The sequence below is a fragment of the Chrysochloris asiatica genome, unplaced genomic scaffold (assembly GCF_000296735.1).
Source record: "Chrysochloris asiatica unplaced genomic scaffold, ChrAsi1.0 scaffold00144, whole genome shotgun sequence".
In the NCBI taxonomy this organism is placed as follows: Eukaryota; Metazoa; Chordata; class Mammalia; order Afrosoricida; family Chrysochloridae; genus Chrysochloris; species Chrysochloris asiatica.
The window spans coordinates 3,301,024-3,314,163 of NW_006408662.1; the positions used below are offsets into that span (position 1 = coordinate 3,301,024).

The 13,140-nt window shown below is 42.1% G+C and overlaps 1 protein-coding gene across 1 annotated transcript in view; it reads left to right on the forward strand.

Moving 5' to 3' along the window:
• Positions 1–13,140, forward strand: part of MYLK4 (myosin light chain kinase family, member 4) — a 96,069-nt gene that overhangs the window by 59,504 nt on the left and 23,425 nt on the right. The gene's annotated exons all lie outside the window — the stretch shown is intronic.

Sequence of the window (13,140 nt, forward strand, 5' to 3'; positions counted from 1 at the left end):
TCTTACAGTCCAGAAACAGAGGACCCTAGGACCATCAAGAGAGAAGCGCACAAGCAGAATGCGGGACCTTATCCAGAGAAGCAGCAGCTCCAGAGATGGAGGCAGAGATGGGGGCATGGAGAGGGGGAGCAGCTGAGGATTCTAGATTCATGGAATAAAAAGAGAGGGACTAAGAGCTGGTGGACAGGAGCAGACTTGCAGAATGTGCCCTTTGGAGATGTAAATTATTATATATGCCTGAGTGAGTTTTTTTGTTTGTTTTTAAAAAAGCTAAAGTGGATAGAGAGAAATACCGTTAACTGATGGTACATGGAGGGGAGTATAATCATTGTAATGAAAAAAGGTATATGATTTGTTGAATGTAAAACTGATGAAATGCCCATAAACTTTCACTCAATCCACAATAAAAACCTTCAAAACAAAACAAAACAAAAAACCTGCTACCATTTCAGTTTCTAGACATAATGACATTCTTCACGTGTGTCAATATTCTTGTTTCTTCTGTTCTAGTTGCTCCACTTTCATTTGCTTAAACCTCCTTGCCCCCCAATCTTGTTGCCTATGCTTTAAAATAGCTGTTGGTTTAATGTGTTAGTGTTGTTAAGTTCTGACTCATTCTGCCTCTCCATTACAACAGAACAAAACAGCCTGGTCCTGACCATACTTACAATTGTTGTATTTGAGTACATTGTTGCTGTCACGGTGTAAATCCATCTAGTTGGGGGTCTTCTTTTTTGCAGGTCTAACGGGCTCCCAGGGGTGCTGATGTTATAGGACTCACCTGGAGCAGTTGGGACTAGACAACTAAGTGTTTAGGCTGTCATTAACGGATGACTTTGTATCTTCAGAGTTTGTATTACAGATTCCAAATTCAGAGACTTTTAAAGACCTGTGCAACTTTCATTGTGCTCCAGAGCTAGCGTTTTCAAGCCACTTTACTTTGAATGTTCTTGCAGCATTTCCTGTTCAGAGGAAGATGTGAAAAGTTAAACTACTAGGAGGTTAAATGTTTTCCCCAAGATCAGAGAAGAAATCAGAGCTCAGCTCTCAGAAGGTCCCTTAAAACCCACGGGACCACACATGTCCTCTGTGCTCCGTGACCCTGCCAGCCCACCCGCCTCTCTGAGCTGGCCTGGGAGACATGAACTGCAGCCCTGCTGTGTATGCTTAGACCAGGAGACAGGAGATGGAGTGATAAAAGATCCTAAAATAAAAATTAAAAAGCATACCAGGAACACCATGTGAAATGAATGCTTATAAAATTGTCTGTGGTTGGAAGAAATCAAAGAGTTTTATTAGGTGATGAAAAAACACTGTAAACTTCATGTAAAAACATTCCAAGGCTTAGTCTTGTGTAGCATAAAAGAGGAATTTTACTAAGTAAGATTCATTTTAATCAAATGAACATAAAGGAGCTAGAATTCTATTTATACCTGCTTTTGAAATGGTCATTACCATACCACATGTGCACACCCAAACACAGAATTACATTTCAAAATCTCTGCAACTTCATGGCATAGATTTTCAAATACTCAAGTACTTTTCTGGTTACAGAACCCGAGAGAGTGGCCAAACACATACCACGATTACAGTTCTTTGACATATTTTTGTGCAAAGTGTTAGATACGATCCTGTGCCTTGTATGGAGTCCCTGGGTTTTGCAAATCGTTTAATTAACACTCTCAGCTGCTAATCCGGAGATATCTTGGGCTGAAGGTCTGCTTCTGAGAAACCAGCCACTGAAAACCTTGAGGGAGCGCAGTTCTGTTCTGACATGTCAGGTCTCCATGAGTCCGAGCTGATTTGACAGCAACTAGGATGGCAGTGTTTCTCAATGGCGATCCAAGTCCTCCCCTCTTCCACTTACCTTCATTTTACTGTTGTTGTTGTTAAGTGTCATCGAGTCAGTTCTGACTCATAGCAACTCAGTACAGGGTTTCCTTCCCAGGAGCAGCTGATGGGTTTGAATCTCTGATCTTATGGTTCGCAGTCCAGTGCTGACCCTACCAGCACCACACTAGGCATCCAAACTAATTCCCATGCAACGCAGTAGGGACTCGAACCCACAGTCCATAGCTCTGGAGGCCTCAGAGTCCATTTTCATGGGAATGTAGTCACTTTCCATTATTGGATTTGCTAAGAAGCAGGTCAGGAAGGTTTCAGGCTGAGAGCCATCAGATGTCTTTGTGAACATTGGTTTTTTCATTTACTTCCAACTACTGGATATCCTGGACTCCTGGTGTGGTGCTGTAGGATCAACACTGAATTGGGAACCACCAGGTGAGCAGTTCAAACCCACCAACTTCTTCTTGGAAACCCTACACAGGGTCACTATGAGTCAGAACTGACTAGACAGCTCTTAACAGCAACACTGGATGCCCCATTGGTAATTTTTTGTGGGGAGGATTTGTGGTCCCAGAGTGGTCTACTTTAAACTAATTTCTCCACACAGCTCTGTGTGGGTGATGAGGAAGAGGCCGTGGTTTTGTGGCTAATCCAAGCCGGATAAAATCACTGGTGCTTGACAAAGAGTGGGAGGCGCCAGGGATGGGAGAAGCTCAGTCTTGAGTGTTATTACGTCATTCCAATCCTGTAAGAGGGAGCGGGTACTTTTCAGTAGCTAAGAGAACGTAACCAGGCCCCTCAGCAGGTCTGTTCGATCAGAATTATAGGACACACACCGACATACCACTATTTCCTAAAAGTGGTCCAAGTGCCTGGAGTCAGGACTGTGGAACGTTGTGTTAGAACAAAGGAGAATGTGGGCAAGTCTAGTCTGGAGAGGAAGAGCCCTGGGGTAGTGTGCAGGCTAATTCGCTGGACTACAAGGTCGGTTTGAACCGCAACGTCAGTGGTTCAGACTTACCAGCCACTCCTAGGAAACCCTATACAGCATCACTTTGAGTTGGAACTCGACGATACTTAACAACAACCACAGTGAACTTCTGGTGTGGCGCTGTGGATCAGCACTAGACTGCGAACTACGAGGTGGGCCGTTTAAGCCCACCAGCTGCTCCTCAGAAACCTTATACAGGGTCACTATAAGTCAGAACCGACTGGATGGCACTTAACAACAACAATACAACAACAACGATGGGTGGAGAGGAAGTGGGGACAGGCCAAGCAGGGCCTCGCAGACCACGTTAAGTCATTTTAGTACTTTTAGTGAGTTTAAAGAACAGCATTTTCTGTTTAGGGACTACAGATCAAGTAGTAGTGGAAAAGAAACAGAAAATTATGAATCATTTTAAAGATGTTTTAGTTAAGTTCATCCATGAGTATAATAGGGGAAAGAAAGATGAAATTTCTATTATTGAAGAAGCAATATGTGAGCCAGTTAATATAAGCCAATATTTAGGTGAAAATCTTAAATAGTTCAGAGTGATTTCTATCTGTTGTTGTTGTTATGTGCCGTGAAGTTGGTTCCGACTCATAGCGACCCTGCATAGGGTTTCTGAGGCTGTAAATCTTTACGGGTGCAAAAAGCCTCATCTTTCTCTCGCGGAACAGCTGGTAGTTTTGAACTGCTGACCTTGTGGCTCGCAGCTCGATTCATAACCATGACACTACCAGAGCTCTGGCTTCCTTAAAATTGACAAAGTCACATTGGATATAAAAATAGAGGAAAACAAAAAATTTAAAAATAATTTTTAGCTCTGGTTATGAACCTAATCTCTGGTGGTTTTGGGTAGATGTGTGTCCATAGGATCTTTAAAGACAGTGTTTTCTTTTTAAATAGATCACCAGGACTTTATCCTGAGGTACTTTCCTCTACTATACCCTTAAGTCCATGACAACTCTGGGTCTTGCCTTCTCAGGGTCTCGTGATTGCTGATATTACAAGGGGGCTATTGGAATAAACTAACTTGAAAGCATATTTCAATACACACACACAACAAAAAGCAGTTTCCACTAAAGAATCAGCTAAAAAGATAAAATTTACCAACACAATGTTATATTCAGAGTCCTGGTGTGGTGCTGTAGGGTAATGCACTGGACTGCAAAGTTGGTTTCAACTGCAGGGTCAGTGGTTCACCTTAAAAACCCTATACAGAGTTGCTATGCACAAAACAACGATGCCTTCTTCAGACTTTTCTTGCTAGAGGAGACTGTTAAATGTGGTAGCATGCCTGTTTTTTAATCGTACTACTTCCTGCATATTATAATTGAATAGGACCAAAATTATCCCTGCATCTTCATTTGACAGCTGGTCCGATGAGACTTTCCTTTATCAGCATCTCTAATTTCAGCTCCTTCCGTGATCTCTGTCCTTGAAGAGTCCTATTTATGCGGTTTCTGAATGAAACACTGTTTGTGTCACTGTGGCTGCATCAAAGGTTTTAGCTCTCGCCTGGCAGCGTTATTTTCTCAGGTGACTGTGTGATCACACTCATGCCGTCAACAGCCTGGGGAGGATCCACTTACTGAGCTCTGAGGTCAAGGGTAATGGTTTCCCTTCCAGATCCTGTCCTGCTTTATGCTGGCCGGGTCCCCACAGACCACAAACAGTCCCTGCTTTGTGAGAATTCCTCTGTCTGCTAGGACTTCAGGATGTTCTCCCGCTTCATGCACACTCCCGCTTCATGTACACTGAGGGTGAAGAGTAAAAAATCATTTACTTTACAAATGATTTCTAAAATTCCCTTGTATGGTCAACTAAGGCAATGTCGTTTTATTATTTCTCCTGGAAAGCTTTCTCTTTGCAGTCATGCAGAATTAATTTTTTTCTATCTTCTATTAAGAGCCTAATCATAGTTTAACAAAACCATTACCAATTGGTAAGGCCTCTTTAAAGTGTTGAAGAGCAAAGATGTCGGTTTGAGGACTAAATTACGCCTGATCTATGTCATGGTGTTTTCAATAACCTCATATACATATGAAAGTTGGAAAGTGAGTAAAGAAGATCATAGAGGAATTGATGCATTTGAGTTATGGTGTGGAGGAGAATATTAAAATTACCATGGACTACCAGAAGAGCAAACCAATCTGTGTTGGAAGAAGTACAGCCAGAATGCTCCTTGGAAGCCAGGATGGCCAGACTTGGTCTCTCATACTTCAGACATATTATCAGGAGGGACTAAGCCCTGGATAAGGACATCATGTTTGGTAAAGTAGAGGGTCCGAGAAAAACAAGAAGACCCCCAACTAGATGGACTGTCACAGTGGCAGCAGCGATGGGCTCAGACGTAGCAATGATTGTGAGATTGTCCCAGCACCAGGCAGATTTTGGTCCTCTTGTACATAGTGTCGCTATGAGTTGGTACCAATTGTTCGTACCTCACAACAACAACAACAACATGGGTCAGAACTGACTCGATGGCACTTAACAACACCATGATTTTGTTTACATTTCCAAGCACGAGGTTAAAGTTACTAAAGAGCGCTCATCATTGTATTCTTAAGCAATAATATGAAAAATATTTCATTCAGGAACATAGTGCCATCATTTGTATGTCAGTTTGTCTGACTGGGGTGGAATGTGTGTAGCTACAAGACTGGAAGCTATGTTCCCAGTATTCAAAAATCAGCAGGGTCATCCAGGATGGACAGGTATTGGTGGAGTTCCAGACTAAGACACACTAGGAAGAATGGCCTGGTAATCTCCTTTTGAAGACTTAGCCAGCGACAACCCTAGGAATCACAGCAGAATGGTGTTTGTTACAGTACTGGGAACGGAGCACCCCTCAAAACAGACTTGAACACACCAGCAGTCGTGAAGACAGCACAGGACTGGACACACTTCATTTTTTTGCACACAAGCCATTGTGAGGCAGGACCAACTTGGTGGCAACTAACAACAGGAGACGCAGCTGCTAACCAAAAGGTTGGCAGTTTGAACCCACCAGCTTCCCCAAGGGTGGAAGATATGGCGGTCCGCTTCCATAAAAATTTACAGTCTTGAGAATCTTATGGGGCAGCTCTACTCTATCGTATGAGGGGTGCAATGAGTTGGAATGGATCCCACCCACAGCAGATAGTGAGTTTGCTCTAGTTTGGGGGTTTTGTGTCCCATCCATTTATGACGTTAAAAAAGAATTTTTTATTTTTTTATTTTATTTTTTTTAACACGAACTCCGAACTATAGGGTTGTGGACATTCAATTAATCGATGCAAAGATTTGGGATACGTGACAAGAGTTTTAATGAGTGACAACGAAAAAGGAGATGAGGCAAAGTTGACCAACTGAGTGCATTTTTTTTTTCTAGCTTATTCTATTTTTTAGGTTATTCTACCAGAATGATACTTTAGAAACAGGGATGGCCAAGACTCCATCTCTCATTTGGACAGATGATCAGACAGGACCAGCCCCTGGAGAAGGACGTTATGCTTGGTAAAGTGAAGGGTCAGCATAAACAGAGGAAGACCCTGAATGAGATGATGGACTGGCCCAGTGGTGGCAGCAATGGGCTGAGGCATGACAACAATTATGAGGATGGCCCAGGGCTGGCCAGGGTTTTGCTCTGTTGTGCACAGGGTCCCTATGAATCAACTGTACAGTACCTAACAACAACAGCATGAACATTTTCAGGAGAAGTGGAGGATTTGGGGTGAAGGATCCTGGGTAGATAATGGCAGGGTAGCCCTGCCTGATTAGAGAATGATCTCTAAGCAGAAGTTCCATTTCCAAGGCGCTTGTTTTTCCTTCCTGTACTGGAACATTTGTCCTTCCAGTCTTTGGGGCGTCTCATATTCCCTCCTGTGCTGGGAATGTCAAGCTGAAGAGAAGGGCCCACGTTCCAGTAGGGGAACATACCACCCCCCAATAGCATGCAACCCAGAAAGTCACTGCAGTTTTGTAGGTCCCTATATGTTACATCCCCCATATATACATAGGTTATATCTATGCTAAGATTGATCTTTTCCATCAACTTTTATTGAATGGGAATAAACTTGTCCAACTGGACGAGTTTTATGCTATTCCACCACTTATAGTAGAAACAGAAGGCTTTTAGTGACAGAGGGAGAAAGACTTGTGATACAGGGCAAGGTTAAACCTGTGTCCAACAGCTAGGCACACTCTGTGGACTGATGCTGCCCTCTTCTTAAAGTCTGGATTCGGTGGCCATGAGAGAAACTAAAACCACAGACAGGACTATAGACTTCTTACAGTGGCATTTGAACAAGGAACAGTGAGTTCTTAAAAGCAATATTTTCTAGAAAGGAAAAAAAAAAAAAAAGGAGTTTTTAAGAAAGGAACTGATTGTTCTCATAAGTTGGCTTATGTACTTGCCTTTGAACTTGCTAATTAGAATGATTCTTAACCCAAAGCACATAGTTCAGTAAATCAGAATCTGAGAAATAGTGTTACCTAGAAGATCTCCAAGCTATTTTAATTTTACACTGGTGTCCTGGTGTGGGGCTGTGGGATAAAGTACTGGACCGCAAAGTCAGTTTGAACCACAAGGTGGTGAATCAAACCCACCGGCAGCTTTTTATACTGGAAACCTTATACAGGGTGCTATTATTCGGAACCTACTTGAAGACAGTTAACAACATCAGCATCAGTAAACAGTAGGAGAAAGGTGAAACTTTCTGATCCTGCAAAGATTTGTTAGTCTTGTTTAGTGCTGTTGAGTCGGTTTCCACTCATAGTGGCCCAGTTTAGGTTTCTGAGCCCCAGCTGATGGGTTTGCTTACAGTCCAGTGCTTATCCTACAGTGCCACACCAGGAGTGCCTCGGAAACCCTTCAATAATGGCATTTATCAACAAAAACAGTATCAGTAAACACACTTTCAGTATATTTATTTATAAACTTATACCAATATAAGCGTATTTCATTTTGTAAATAGTAGTTAACTAATTATAAAACAAAATCTGCAACCCTGACTCATGGCAACCAGGTACGCTACAATGTAGAACTACTCCATCAGTTTCTTTTGGTGGATCACCACACCTTTCTTCCATGGGTCCATGGGTAGGCTTGAACCGCCAACCTTTACCAGGTTATTAGTTGAGTAGAAACCGGAATTCAATTGAGGGATATAAACTGTTGCTTGTTTTCTGTGCTATTAGTGAAGAACAATGTTGGGGGTTCCTTCCAGAAGCACTGTACCTGACAACATTGGTTTTGGAAACTCTGGTCAACAGAAAAGATGCTTCATTCTTGGATTTATCCAAACTGCTTCCTGTTCTAGCAACTACTATGCACAAAAACTTGGGGATACAGAATAAACGTGCTTCATTTTGAAGTTTATACTGTGGGGGAACAGAAAAAAAAAACTACAATCTTTGTTTATCGGAGAACTCTAGTTCAGAGACCCTCTAGATGTCAGTGTTACACAGGAAAATCCAACACTGTGCTAGCCTGTGGTTCTCTTCCTCCACTCTTGAAATGATAAAGCATATGTGATACAATTGGAAAAGAAAAGAGAAACCAGACTCATTTGGAAGCTGTTTTCTGACATTCTTGAGGACTGACAGGTCCTCTTGGTGCAATTGGACGGCTGTATGCCAAGAATGTGGTCCTCACAGCGTGTGGGCATTTCACGGCTAGGCACACCGGTGACTTTAGGTGGACATTGCTCCGCCAGCTCCGCAGAGATTCTCCTAACCAAATATTTGATGGACTGACCTTGAGAATACACACTCGTCTTCATGATTACTTCACATATGTTTCTACCACTTGGTCCTTGCTATGCAAAATAAGCCCAGAGGCATAATTCTGGCACCCTAGGAGTTTTTCTTCAAAAGAGACACAAGGAAAGACAAAGTTGTATAATATCTTAAACACAACATTTCATAAAAAGTGTTTTGAAACTATCTTACTTAACTAATTTGGGTACATGCTTTTAAATGGGATTGAGTGTTTCCTTTTTATCCACCCCCCCTTTCTCTCTTGTTAATTATTATCTTTTGACTAATAAGTATCTATTTCTTCATTCTACTAATTTGTTTTCTGTCTTTGTTTTCAATCCTTCTCTCCTAATCTTTGATCTTACCTTCTGGGGTACTGACTGAATAGTAAATATCCAATAAAATTTAATAAAGTAACTTGGCTGAAATCCTTCTATCCCTATTTTCAGGGTGGCAATAAAGTGTGGTAAGAAGTAGTGATTAAAAATCAAAACTGAAGAGAACAATGCAGTTAAAATAGCAGTGCGGCTATGCTGTGCAATCTTGGGATGTTACTCAATTTCGCTTATACAATGGGGCTTTCAACATCATCCCTAGGCATGTTATGAGGAACGACTGAGTTCACAATGTAATGCCCTTAGATTGTTGTTGTTAAGTGTTGTCTGGTTGGTTCCGACTCATAGCAATCCTATATAGGGTTTCTGAGGAGCAGCTGGTGAGCTTGAACAGCTGACCTTGCAGTTCAGACAGCTTTGCAGTCTGACACATTAACCCACAGCACCACACCAGCCCTTAGAATAGCATCTGGTAGACAGTGATTAATATTTGATAGTTGCCATCACCATCATCAACACCCCCATCATCATCACTATGTGCTAGCCTGTGGGCTAAATGCCGGAATGAGACAGTCATTTTGTCCCAATAACAAACAAGCAAACAAACTAGTTGTCATGGAGTTGATTCCTACTCATGGTGATCCCGTATCTATCAGAATAGAACCGAACTCCACAGGGCTTTCAAAAGTACATCACTGGGAATTTCTTCCCAGGCAGCTCACAGTGGACTCGAGCCCCCAAACTTTCCATTAACAGCTGAGCACATTAATACTTTGCACCAGCCATTTGACCACTGCTGTTGTTATGTGTCCTTGAGTCTGTTCTGACTCCTGACCATCTTATATGAAAAAGAACAAAACATTGCCCATGTCTGCCAGCGTCACTACACTGTTATGTTAGAGCCCATTGCTGCAGCCACTGTGCCAATCTTGTTGAGGGTCTTCCTCTTTTTCACTGACCCTCCACTTTACCAAGCGTAATAGCCTTCTCCAGGGACAGTTCCTCTCTGATTATGTGTCCAAAGTACGTGCAGAAAAGTTTTACCATTCTCATTTCCAAGGAGCATTCTGACTGTACTTCTTCCAAGACACATTTGTTCATTCTTCTGGCAGGAAATGGTATATTCTTTGCCAACAACATAATTCAAATGTATTAGTTCTTTTTCTGTCTCCCTTACTCATTGGCCAGCTTTCACGCGCATCTGAGATGATTGAAAGGTACTGGAGCAAGAAGACTTAGCTATATTGAAGGCATTGCTGGAAAACAAGACTCCAAGAATTGACAGACTACCAACTGAGATGTTTCAGCAATCAGATGCAACCTTGGAAGTACTCACTCCTCTATGCCAAGGAATTTAAATAACTGGCCAACCAGCTGGAAGAGATCCATATCTGTGCCCATTCCAAAGAAAGGCAATCCAACAGAACGCAGATAGTATTGGAAATGCCATTAATATCATGTACAAGTAAAATTTTGTGTAGAGTAATTAAAAAATGTTTCAGCAGGGAACTGCCAGAAATAAGATGAATTTAGAAGAGGACTTGGAATAAGGGATATCATTGCTGATATCAGATGGATCTTGGGTGAAGGCAGAGAATGCTAGAATGATGTCTTTCTGTGTTTTCTTGGCTAAACAAAGACGTTCAATTCTGTAAATTATAACAAACTATTGATGGCATTTAATAACATCAATAATTGATGGCATTGAGAAGAATGGGAACTGTAGACCACTTAATTGTGCTTATGGGGAGCCTGCATGTAGACTAAGAAGTAGTCATGTGTTTAAAATCAAGAAAGGGGTGTGCCAGGGTTGTATTGTTTCACCATGCTTGTTCAATCTGTGTGCTGGACAATAATTCCAGTAGCTGCACTATGTGAAGAAGAACACGGCATCCGGATCGGAGGAAGACTTACTACCAACCTGCGATATGTAAACGACACAATCTTGTTTGCTGACATTTAATCACTGATGAAGATACGGACTGCACAGCTGGACCAATAAGCAACATCATGGTTAATGGAGACAATATTGAAATTGTGGAGAATTTCATTTCACTTGGATCTACAACCACCATCCATGGAAGCAGCAGTCAAGAAATCTAACGATGCATTGCATTTGGGTAAATCTGCTGCAAAAGACCTTTTTTTTTTTTATCCCCATGAAGGCAGATTTATAAATTTATTTGATCATGAACTGTTAGTTTTCATCTACACTGACTGTCTGTAGGTTTTTGAAAGTGGTGACTGGCACATAGGTCACCAGTGTACAGAGCTTGTTTGGTGACTCTTCATCCTCATTACATTTTCTGGACAACCGCATCCGGATATGGTATGGGACGTTCCTGATTGTTTTGGCCCAGACAGCTTTGTTGAGCCTGGTACCAATGTGCACGTCTGGTGTTCCCATCTCCTTCATGACAAATTTCGGAATCTCCTTGAGTGCTCGAGGGGCACACTTCTTGAAGCCTACTCCATGGATGCGCTTGTGAATGTTGACAGTGTCCTCTTTGGTCATAACTTCGCTGTTGTTGAATGTTGACAGTGTCCTCTCTGGTCACCACTTTGCTGTTGTTGAATGTTGACGGTGTCCTCTCTAGTCATCACTTGGCTGTTGTTGAATGTTGATGGTGTTCTCTCTAGTCATCACTTGGCTGTTGTTGAATGTTGATGGTGTCCTCTCTGGTCACTACTTTGTTGATAGCAGAACAACCCTTCTTCTTCTCACCACCCTTCTTTGCAGGAACCATAGTGATGATGGGACCAGGTTCAAAGACCTCTTTAAAGTGTTAGAAAGCAAAGATGTCATTTTGCAGACTAAGGTGCACCTGACCCAAGTCATGGTATTTTCAATCACCTCATATATATTTGAAAGTTCACTCAAAACAAAAGAAAACAAAACAAAATCTATTGCTGCCAAATGGATTCTGACTCACAGCAACCCTTTTGGGCAGAGTAGAAATGCTCTGTAAATCTTTACAGAAGCACACTGCTTCATCTTTCTCCTGCAGCCCAACATTTAACCCAACACACCACCAGGGCTCCTTGTTGTTGTGATGTGCCACGGAGTTGGTTCTGACTCATAGAGACTCTGTACAGGGATTCCAAGGCTGTAAATCTTTACAGGAGCAGAAAGCCTCATCTTTCTCCCATGGAACAGCTGGTAGTTTCAAACTGCTGGCCTTGAGGTTCGCAGCATGATTCGTAACCACTATGCTACCAGAGCTCCTTCCCAGGCTCCCTACATTGCAGCAAATTGACAGGGAAAAAAAACAATGAGGCTGCAAGGGGGTATACACTATGCATTGGAGAATTGCAGAGGGAACCCAGAGGGAAGAAGTGCTCCCAGGGCATCCCTCTCTTACTGAAATAAAGAAAGTTACGAATCCCAAGAATAGCGCTGTAGGATCATCACTGGACTGTGAACCAAACGGTCGGCAGTTCAAAACCACAGCTGCTCCTCAGAAACCCTATACAGGATCTCTATGAGTCGGAACCAACTCAATGGCACGTCAACAACAGCAATCTCTAATCTTGTTTTTTCCACAGATTTACTAAACCTGTTTCTATGTTCAAGTCCCACCTGAAGAGTGGAAATGTCCTAAACATGGTTGGAAAGTACATTTCCAATTTGTGTTGATGTTGCTGCTCTGCACTTACATTGTGTTGTTAAGTGCCATCAAGTTGGTTCTGACCCATAGTGACCCTTTATAGAGAGTTTCAGAGGAACAGCTGGTGAGCTTGAACCACAGACCTTTGTGGTTCAAACTGACTTTGTAATCCAGCGCATTAACCCACAGTGCCACACCAGGGCTCCCACATGCTTGCAGATCTCCCTAAGACAATTCTTTTTCCTGTTCAAGAGTGGGGAAGGGAATATGATTCTTTGGGTATCCATGAAGTTTCATTTACTTAAAGTACATAATTTTAGGCTTTGTGATAATTTGGGGGATTGGGCTGATGTTTATCTTTTACCTAGTATTTTAAAAGGATTTGCTAAACTAGTTCAGAGTAGACAGGATTTTTAGCAAAATGTTTATCTGCTTAGAAAAGAGACCATCTGTCTCTAAAAAATGGAAAAGCTCCCCTGGATACAAACTGACCTTAGCCTCTTGCTTTCTGGTTTACAGAGAATACTCACAGGTATCCTCTCAGTTTTGTTTGACATTGACTATAGGCAGAGATGAAGGCAGCACACATGATCATCCATTCATTAAGATAGACTTTCTCCCA